A 10,763-nucleotide genomic window follows, 5' to 3' on the forward strand; every position below is an offset into this window, starting at 1 on the left:
AGATACTATTCACAAGAGAAATGGTATTTGATGATGTTTGACCAGTAGGTTCATGGATATCCAATCCCTGCCCTAAAGATACTATTCACAAGAGAAAACTGATAGAATGGAAGACAAACTGTTATCTTATTATTGAGGGTTGCTTTTGAGGGAATAACACTAACGATACCGGGATACAGAGCATGTGACTTGGGCTTGAAGTCTACCTTAGATGTACAACATCTGTAAACCCAATGTAAAGGTCAGCCACTCAGGCCCATACGATTAATATCATGGGACCATGGGCAAAACCCTCCCTGTGAAAAAATAAGATTATCTAGATATATAACATACGTAAGTTTAAATGTTTTACCTGCTTTATGGATTTGTTTGAGCTTTAAATGGCATAATACAGGTAACATACTTAAAACAGTATCAAACAAAAGATATAGTAACCACTTAGAAAAGCTAGCAATTTTTATTTTATTATAGATGTGGACAGAAAGTGATGACAAGGTCCCAAGAAGGGCCTGCATCCACTTACAGAGGCCATGGTCTCAGTGCTATATTGCTAAGTCATCAAACGGTAGCCCTAACTCAAACAGGTATTTGTAAATCAATGTTCACAGCTGATTTACTTACAATAGGCAAAAGGTGGAAAGAACCCAGATGTCCATCAATGAATGGATGGGTAAACAAATGTGATATATACACACAATGGGATTTTATTCAGCCTTAAAAAGAAATGAAATTCTGACGCCTGCTACAACATGAACAAAACTTAAAGACCTTATGTGAAATAAGCAAGGCACAAAAAGACAAATACTGCAGGATTCCACTTTGATGGAACCTAGAGTTGTCAAACTCACAGAAACGGAAAGGAGAACGGTGATTGTTAAGGGCTAAAGGGAAGAGGGAGAGGAGAACTGGTCTTTAACTGGCACAGGGTTTTAATTCGGGAAGAGAAAAACTTTCTTGAGATGGATTGTGGTGATGGCAGCACAACAGTGTGAACGTACCTAATGTCACTAAAATGTACACGTCAACTGGTTAAAATGGTAAGTTTTATGTTACCTTTAACCACAATTTTTAAATAAATAAATAAAGATTAGCCCTAGCTCTTTCCTTGACCTGCTTGTGAAGGTCCTTCAGCTTTCTGATTAAATTGGGAGAGGAAGCTGAGATCAAATTGCCAACATCTGCTGGATCATCGAAAAAGCAAGAGAGTTCCAGAAAAACAGATTTCTGCTTTATTGACTTTGCCAAAGCCTTTGACTGTGTGAATCACAATAAACTGTGGAACATTCTGAAAGAGATGGGAATACCAGACCACCTGATCTGCCTCTTGAGAAATCTATATGCATGTCAGGAAGCAACAGTTAGAACTGGACATGGAACAACAGACTGGTTCCAAATAGGAAATGGAGTACTTCAAGGCTGTATATTGTCACCCTGCTTATTTAACATCATGAGAAACGCTGGGCTGGAAGAAGCACAAGCTGGAATCAAGATTGTCAGGAGAAATATCAACAACCTCAGATATGCAGATGACACGACCCTTATGGCAGAAAGTGAAGAAGAACTAAAAAGCCTCTTGATGAAAGTGAAAGAGGAGAGTAAAAGGTCAGCTTAAAGCTCAACATTCAGAAACTAAAATCATGGCATCTGGTCCCATCACTTCATGGCAAATACATGGGGAAACAGTGGACACAGTGGCTGACTTTATTTTTGGGGCTCCAAAATCACTGCAGATCATGATTGAAGCCATGAAATTAAGACGCTTACTCATTGGAAGGAAAGTTCTGACCAATCTAGACAGCATGTTAAAAAGCAGATACATTACTTTGCCAACAAAGGTCCATCTAGTCAAAGCTATGGTTTTTCCAGTGGTCATGTATGGATGTGAGATTTGGACTATAAAGGAAGCTGAGCACCAAAGAATTGATGCTTTTGAAGTGTGGTGTTGGAGAAGACTCTTGAGAGTCCCTTGGACTGCAAGGAGATCCAACCAGTCCATCCTAAAGGAGATCAGCCCTGGGTGTTCATTGGAAGGACTGATCCTGAAGCTGAAACTCCAATACTTTGGCCACCTGATACAAAGAGCTGACTCATTTGAGAAGACCCTGATGCTGGGAAAGATTGAAGGCAGGAGGAGAAGGGGATGACAGAAGATGAGATGGTTGGATGGCATCACCGACTCAATAGACACGGGTTTGGGTGAACTCCGGGAGTTGGTGATGGACAGGGAGGCCTGGCGTGCTGCGGTTCATGGGGTCAGAAAGAGTCGGACACGACTGAGCAACTGAACTGAACTGAACTGAATTACTCCTGAAATTCATGAGGAGTTCCTCATGTGTGCTCCAGAACTGTTCTGTTGAGCTGTAACAGGGTATATGTGAATTTTTTTCTGTTCTGTTCTCACTATTCACTAAGCACCAGCATCTCCTGTTGGAGTACAAAGTCATGGACCCAAGATGTCAAAACTAAATTGAGAGTAAATTATCTCCTTCTGGCTATGCCTTCCATAAAGTGTATATAAAAGTTATGATTCTTCTTTAATCATAAAGAGTGTTTAATAAAAAAAATAATAATTTTTCCAGTTTTGTTTAAGATCCGCCAGTCTTCGCTGCAAACCTCCCCACCTTGTACTCAGACACATTGAACTAATTACCACTATACTCAAAATTACTTTTCTCTTCACCTTCCATTTCATTAGTCTTGTGAATCCGATTCTCTGTTCCTTAGGATGAGACATGGCTGATATTCTGACACTAGACTGAACCATTTTGGACACGCAGTTGATTTATATGGAATGATCTTCCTGGGTTGCAGATAGCTGCTGTTCTGTGAACCTGAGTGGAGTTCTTCCTCCTGCATCCCCAGCCAACCCAGGCCTCCTCCAGGACCACTCAAACCTGGCAAGGTCAGTGCATGGCACATACCAGGTTAGTGCCCGGCACAGACAGGGCTTACACAACCTTAGTTCATTACTCTGAGCCAGCGACCATTCTGATTGACCAGTTCTGTGTCCTACGGGTTGTTAAGCATTTTGAACTTCCACTGAAAGAGATATTCCCTTAGCTGGTTCCTTGGTCTCTTAGAGATGACCCTATTAACTCATCAGGCATGCTCTATTTCATTAGCTATCAGGGGCAAGCAAATCCAAACTGCAATGAAACACTACTACCAATTGTACAGAATGGCTGAAATCAAAAATTCAGAAAATGCCAACAACTGACAAGAATACAGAGCAACTGGAATGTCATTCATGGCCAGGTGATATTTACTAAAATTGAACGTGTACACATTGGCTCAGCCCATGGCCCAGTGTTTCGGACTGCCCTGGTGGCTCAAATGGTAAAGCGTCTGCCAAAATGCAGGAGACCCGGGTTCAGTCCCTGGGTGGGAAAGATACCCTGGAGAAGGAAATGGCAACCCACTCCAGTATTCTTGGCCTGAAGAATCCCATGGACAGAGGAGCCTGGTGGGCTACAGTCCATGGGGTCACAAGAGTCGGACACGACTTCACACACTCACTCGTGGCCCAGTAATTCTATAGTAAACCTCTCTTTCCCTACAATCCTCCTTCTCATCTTTTAACAAAAGGACATTTAATCAGGGCAACTGTCTACCTACAAGGAGGCCAGGAATACTGGTTGCACTTCCTTCTCTGATCTGCAGTAGGAGAGCATTTGGACACACACATCTTTAGCTCATTTCTCATGCCTTACAGGCCTCTCTATAATGCATCTTTCCTACATCAAAGTGGAATTTTCCACCCTTTCCTGCCTGGTTTCCTGATTTAACAAAGTTTGTAAAAATACCAGCATCCAGTGTGGATCGCTGCCAAAGCTCTTTCTTCTTATGCTCCAGTTTTTTTTTTTTTTAATCAACCAGGTTCCAATGTTCACTCTTCGCTCCTTTCTGTCTTTCTGAATGAAAAGATGAAGCAGGGATAAGCATTCACAATACCTTAAAAAGCAGAATTCACACCTTACAGGGGTACCTGGACAACTTTCTGGTGGGTAGAGGCCAGAATAAATGTGTAACTTAACTATTTTTTCTCAATACAGCTTCACCTTCTTCCTATTTGGTAAGAACCTATCTCGGACTTTGACATTAAGTTTTCTGTCAATCTTAGCTTTCAGTAGCGAGCTATACCTTCTGTGCTGGTTGTTCGTTGTCCCTCAATCACGAGACCCCATGGACTGTAGCCCACCAGGCTCCTCTGTCCATGGGGATGGATTCTCCAGGCAAGAATACTGGAGTTGGTTGCCATGCCCTCCTCCAGGGGATCTTCCCAACCCAGGGATGGAACCCAGGTCTCCCGCATTGCAGGTGGATTTTTTTTACAGTCTGAGCCACCAGGGAAGCCCCTACACCTTTTTCTAGTCTCTAATTATATTTAGCAGAAATATGAGGGAAACTGCATCGAGTACTCCAAGCCAGACACCATTCAAAACCAAACACCTTTCCCTTTTTAGATTATCCCACCAAAGATCACAAATTGCTGTCTCATACACTGATACCTTCCCCCTTCCCACCACCCTAAAACCTTTCTGGTCATGTCTGATATAGCTATTTGGTTTATGAAGCTTTGTGTTGGATGAAAATTTTTATGGACTCAGTCTCTTTTAGAATTTGATGCGTTATGTTTCTTCTAGGATAAATCTTGAATATATTCTATCTGCCCACATGACATACTTGCATGTGTTGTCCTTGTCCTCGCCCTTCACACATGTGTAATACAGCACGTTCCCATTTGAGACCCAGAGCCCTTCCCTTTCCAACTATTCTGAGACATATTTGCCAGTTGGCTGTCCACCAAGATTTAAGCTTCACTTTCACTTTTCACTTTCCTGCTTTGGAGAAGGAAATGGCCACCCACTCCAGTGTTCTTGCCTGGAGAATCCCAGGGACGGGGGAGCCTGGTGGGCTGCCGTCTATGGGGTCGCACAGAGTCGGACACGACTGAAGCGACTTAGCAGCAGCCGCATAGTGTTGGTTTGTTGCTGGGCAATACTTCCCGTTCCTTTTTGCATCTTGATGAGGGTTGTGTGACTACAGCCTCTAATGACATATGAAGAAAAGTGATAAGTATGACTCTGGGACCAAGGAACATAAGCAGTAGGCGCACCTTCTTAATCCTTTCAAAAGTCTCCTTTCACTGGCTGAAGTAGAAAAGTCTGAGTTCCTTGCTGACGGTAGAGCTACGAGATGAAAGGGGCCTGTGTTCCAGAATCATTATGTGTTGGAAAGAATCTTGCCTACCTGAACCATCTGTAATGGACCATTATGAGAAGGAGAACGAGGTTTCCATTGTTAAACATGGTTTAGGAGTTTACTTGTTATAGCTACTAACTTAATTCTAAGTAAGCACTGAGGCTCACTCCATCCTTCACCTTTTGTTCTAGCCGGTATCTAGGGTGGCTTCATTAGAGTCTGTGGGTCATAGATGCCAAACACATTGTCTCAGCAGACATACGTACACCTATCTCTTCTTCTGAAGCTTGTCCTCTACTTGATATTTCAAGCTCTGTTTTCAAAACAGAAGGATCTGGCATTCCAAAGACCAGTAGCTGACAAGTCCTTTCTGATGGATATTTCTTAAATCACCACTCCTCACTCACCCCTCAGGGGATACATCCCACCAGCCACCCCATGCCAAGGGAATGATCTTCTCCAATATTAAAACACATTCAAATCACAGTGGCCACAACAGACTCAATTTCCACTGAGTGCCAAAAATAAGTGTCTTCCTTGCCTTGAGTAATTTGAATATCTTCCAATAACCTAGCTGTTTAGATATTCAGGGCAGCCCTTTCATCTTATGATGGTTATAAGAAGCTATAATTAATGCTCCAAAGGTATCAGTGCCATACACAAGCCTTTACATAAGTCAGTCACATCCAGATATGTCAGGCAGAACAGGACTGCTTGGACATGTTAGTCATCACAAAAGCCACTTTCACATACGTAAGTTAGAGAGCAAAGGGTAACATTGGCTTCAACTCTAAGGTATGGCCATATTCCAGCACCTTACTTTTGGAAATCTGGTCTCACCATTTGAAATCAAAGTTGGTATGCAGGAGGTGCCAGTGGAATTCTCCCACCAGCCAACTGTGCCCGTAAGGGAGGTGGGATTCGGACGCAGTCTTACAGGCATGGGCTGTCATCCAGGGCTTCTGTGCATAGCTGTCCTTCCCTACTCGTTGGCCTTCCAGAAGACACAGTGACTTCCATTAGGTAAAGTGACATGACAACAGTTTCTACAGGAACAAGAGTCATTCGTCCCTGGAACATTTTAGCAAATGGATCAAAACAGTCTGATGGCACAACGCACGTTCTAAGGCCAAGAATAAGAATTACATGGTTTATTTTAAGACAGCAGAAGAGTTAAAAACAGATTGAAAAACATATGATATCCCCTCCAGCTCAAAGCTCTACAAACAGCAATGGCATTTGCAGAGTTCTGCATGTCTTCTCAAATGTGGTTTCAGCTCTAATGTGTGTTGACATCTTTCTCTGTGTGCAGAATTAACTGGAAGAACAACAGTTTGTGCTCTTTTTTTTTTTTGTCCTTTTGCTCCAGGAGGAGAAGAATAGGGAAAGAACCCAGTAATCTGTATTTACATTGAGCTGCCATATATTGTGAATGGACTCTGAGACATAGTTTTTCTTCAGTTACTCCAAATTAGCATAATGAAAACATTCTTATCCCTTGAGTCACTAAATCAGTATAATGCAGAAGAGACGAAGTAACTGTGATGCCTCCCTATCTCCTCTGGAGCAGAGGTAAATGAAATAAACAATGAGATGATTGAGGGAAAATCTTCTTTTCCTAAACAAATAAATAGTAAAGAAACTAAATGAGTATCAAACTTCACAGAACCACGCAGAGAACTGGAGCTTCAAACTGTAATTTTAAAAATAGTGGGAAGAAAAATGAAGGAGCTCTAACATGAAACAAATTTAGAGAGAAAGAGAAAGAAATGGCAAGCCAAGAACTGTACTGATTAGGAAGTGGGCAATTTAATTTCTTCAGGAGAGTAAATCTCCAACATGAATTAGTTTGTTTCATGCTGAGTCCTGCTGGTTTTTCTTCTTCCCTCAATCACTGTTTATTTCACAAAATCAGCACTCACCTATCTTCTTTAATTATTTAATTTCAGGAGGATTTTCTCTTCACCAAGCAGTTAGCACAGCTAAACTGGGCTCTGCATGTAATGTGTAAACACATTATATTGGCCTGCCTAGGTGTGGGGATTATTTATTTCATCTTGGAGACAACAGTGTTTCAGGGCTCCATTTCCCCTCAAGTGACATCTCTCAGTGACATGCCTGAGTCTACTTCCCACCGTGTGCATCTTCATTGGCATTTACCAAACGCACAAGTGCTGATACGAAATCAGGAAAGCATGTATTCTTCCTAACGGAGAGATGGGTCAGGGGATATAGATGATGCACATAACACACAAAATGGCACTTACAGATGAAAATGGCATCGATTCCTTTGTTACTAACATCTCTGTGGCTGTCTGAACTCTTCTGCATTCTCATTTTATGCACAAGGGTCGGTGTAATCACAAGGTTTATTTGGATTCAAGGCTATAACATTGGGGGAAAAAAACAAGACTGGTATCTCAATGGGCTTCTTTTGGTAGACTATTTAAATAAAGATTATTTGAAATATGGTAAGAACATTTAGAAATAAACAGCTAAATATTCTCTAAGTAGCATCACATAGTGTGTTTTTCACTTTGCCTCAAGGACAAGCAGGATGCATGTAGCCTTTTCCTTCTATCTTTATTTCAGCTTCCTTACTGCTTCTGATTAGTGACCTCAATTGAGACTCATTGCTCATTGCAAAGGCTGCTAATAGATTGTTTGAGCCTGAATATGTTAGCATGGAGTATTCCTTCTTCCCAGACAGAAGGCCAGGGTTCTTCCCCACCCCAGTCCCTTCTACCCAGAGTCCTAGATGATGACTGCCAGGTTATTCAAACTGATAATAGTGTTTCCCACCTTTTAAAATAGACTTCCCTTTATCATGTCCTTTGTAATGACATCTGAAGTCTTTATATTCAATAGCAAGCTTTTGTGCTGCCTCAATTTGAGCCAAGGCGTTTTCCAATCAAATCCCATCACAGAAGAGAGGCTCATGAAACCAAGGTTCATATAGATCTTCACAGTGAACTCTAGCCATAAGATAACCTTTTAGATTACTAGCCTACTGGGATTACATTTATATTTTTCACTCGCGTGCTCTGTCACTTTTAGAGACCTGAAAATGCTATTCATCGTTGCTAGGAGATGGGTGACTATGGCAACAGTGGGGACCGAGCCAGACGGAGTGCCTCAAGCATCGCTGGGTTTCTGCTCTTTTTTGATCGCTAAATGACTCCACGGCAGTCCTGAGCAAGGGGGCCCCAAACCACTGCCTCTTCGGCTTGTTTCAAAAGATAATGCCACCTGGTTTCTGCTCACAGGTCGGCTGTCCCCATTTAACAAGTATCTTTCGGTGGTTAACTATATACCATGAGGTTGTCTGGAAAAGGAACAAAGCTGGATAACAAGGGAGATTATCACTATTTAACTGTGTTTTCATACTGCTATTAATTTAGCTCAGATCGAGGGCCATATGCTTCCCTTCATCATTCCACCGAACTCCTAGTGACTTCCATAGAAGTCCCATGCAAAGAACGACGGCAGCATATGGCTCTTTACTGGTATGTTCATTCCTCAAAGATTGATGGGTGTTTTAGAGCCATGAACCATTATCCTTAAGACACCCTTCAATGTCTTCAGAAAGGAGCACTTTCAGGGATCTGAAGGAGCCTCGCCACACAGCTATAATAAGTATGAAACATTCTTTTTGCTTTAAGAACTCAGAAAGGAGAAAGAATATTGACTTGTTTCTCTTACAATAGACTAAGAAGCAACAGAGTATAGTCATAAATGGTGATAGTGATATAGCTTTTATTTGGTCCTCTGTGATAACCTAGGAGAGGGTGCAATGGCGGAGGGGGGGCGGGCAGGGAGACCCAAGAGGAAGTGATATGTGTATAACTAAGGCTGATTTGTGTTGCTGGGTGGCAGAAACCAACACAACATGGTAAAGAACTGTTCCTCCAATTAAAAAATAGATTTAAAAATAATTTGCTTATTGGATGGTGGAAGTCTTCATCTATTAGCCTGACATCTTTTGTCACTCCTCAATAAACTATCGTTCCTCATTACCCACATCAAACCCGGATTCCTGGGCCTCCTCTGCCTGTGCTGCATCAAGCCCCGCAGCACAGCTTACGCTCCTGTGCAAGTCTTTCCTCTCACCAGATCAGAGGAGCTATTTTGTTCCCTCTTCCCTCCCACTTTCACTACTTTACTCACAGATTATCTCTATTTCTGAGTCTCCACTGCTGCCGTGTCGTAAAATGCCTTCTCCATCTCAAATGCTCATTTTGGTTCGAATATTTGCCAGGGACTCTGGCCCCAGACTAGGTGCTGCTGCTGCTGCTGCTGCTGCTGCTAAGTCGCTTCAGTCGTGTCCGACTCTGTGCGACCCCGTAGACGGCGGCCCACCAGGCTCCCCCGTCCCTGGGATTCTCCAGGCAAGAACACTGGAGTGGGTTGCCATTTCCTTCTCCAATGCGTGAAAGTGAAAAGTGAAAGTGAAGTCACTCAGTCGTGTCCGACTCTTAGCAACCCCATGGACTGCAGCCTACCAGGCTCCTCCGTCCATGGGATTTTCCAGGCAAGAGTACTGGAGTGGGGTGCCATTGCCTTCTCCTAGGAACCACTAGAGAACAGAATGACCCAGCTCCATTTGGAAGGGTTAGAAAATAATTCATAGGGCTTAGAAAGGGTTAAGTTATAAATAAGGAGCTTAACAGTGAGCAGAGTAGGCAAAGGACATTTTTTGGAAAAGGTTGCACTTAGAATTTTAAGTCCTTTTCTGCTTCTTGTAAAATGAGCCCTCTCTTTCACCCACTTCCCTGTTCCAAAGTGCAGCTGAGGGCCTACCTCCTTCATAATGCTGTCAGTCTGGGTGTTAACCCTTGCTCATCTCGTGCTTCTCTAAGCCCGGGTGGTAATTCTTTTCCATCAGCCCTCTTAGGTCTGGACTTAGGTTCTATCTCATGCTGCTCTCAGTTGTCTGAAGTGTGTAGATGTTGAGCGCAGGAGACACACCTTTTACCTCTTCTGTATCTTCTAAAAACCTACAGCTGTATCAGTAACATCACAGGTGATCTGCACATACTTCTTATTGGCAGAAAGTCTTCACACCTGTATCATATTTAAACTTTGCAAATTCTTTCATTTATGCATTCTTTTTAGGTCCTTGTAACACCCAGTGAAGTCAGCTGGCTTGCTGTTTATAATGCCCATTTTGTAGATTAAAGGAAACTATAATTCATTGGAAAACCCAAAATCAAGCTGGTGATAAATAAATGATATGTCCAAGAAAAGAATTTAAGTGCTTTCTCCACTACGCAATTCTTAATTCAAAGAATGACTGATAGATGGATTAACTTCCAGGTTTTAGCAGATACACTAAGTCTCATGTCCATGCTGTCACTACAAAACCTGACATGCAATTTTTCTGTCTTCACATAAATGTCCAATCCCTTTTATCTCAGAGAGACCTGCAAAATATTTCACTTAAGCCATTCAACCGTTTGATAGTTGAACCAAGAGCAAGAAGGCGTTTTTGAAAATGTGCATAAAGTAGTGTGGGAGCTACTCTTGTCCACATGAGATTCCTGGAAGAATCAGCTTAACAA

At 42.3% G+C, this 10,763-nt stretch overlaps 1 long non-coding RNA gene across 1 annotated transcript in view; it reads right to left on the reverse strand.

Annotated features, from left to right (window-relative positions):
• The window catches only part of LOC132345842 (uncharacterized), a 68,818-nt gene extending 63,499 nt beyond the window's left edge, over positions 1-5,319 (reverse strand). The window contains exon 1 of the long non-coding RNA XR_009495426.1: positions 5,117-5,319. This is a non-coding gene — a long non-coding RNA (uncharacterized lncRNA). The remainder of the gene's footprint in view (positions 1-5,116) is intronic.
• Positions 5,320-10,763: the final 5,444 nt, after the last annotated feature.

Source organism: Bos taurus, chromosome 7 (assembly GCF_002263795.3).
Source record: "Bos taurus isolate L1 Dominette 01449 registration number 42190680 breed Hereford chromosome 7, ARS-UCD2.0, whole genome shotgun sequence".
NCBI classification, from domain to species: Eukaryota; Metazoa; Chordata; class Mammalia; order Artiodactyla; family Bovidae; genus Bos; species Bos taurus.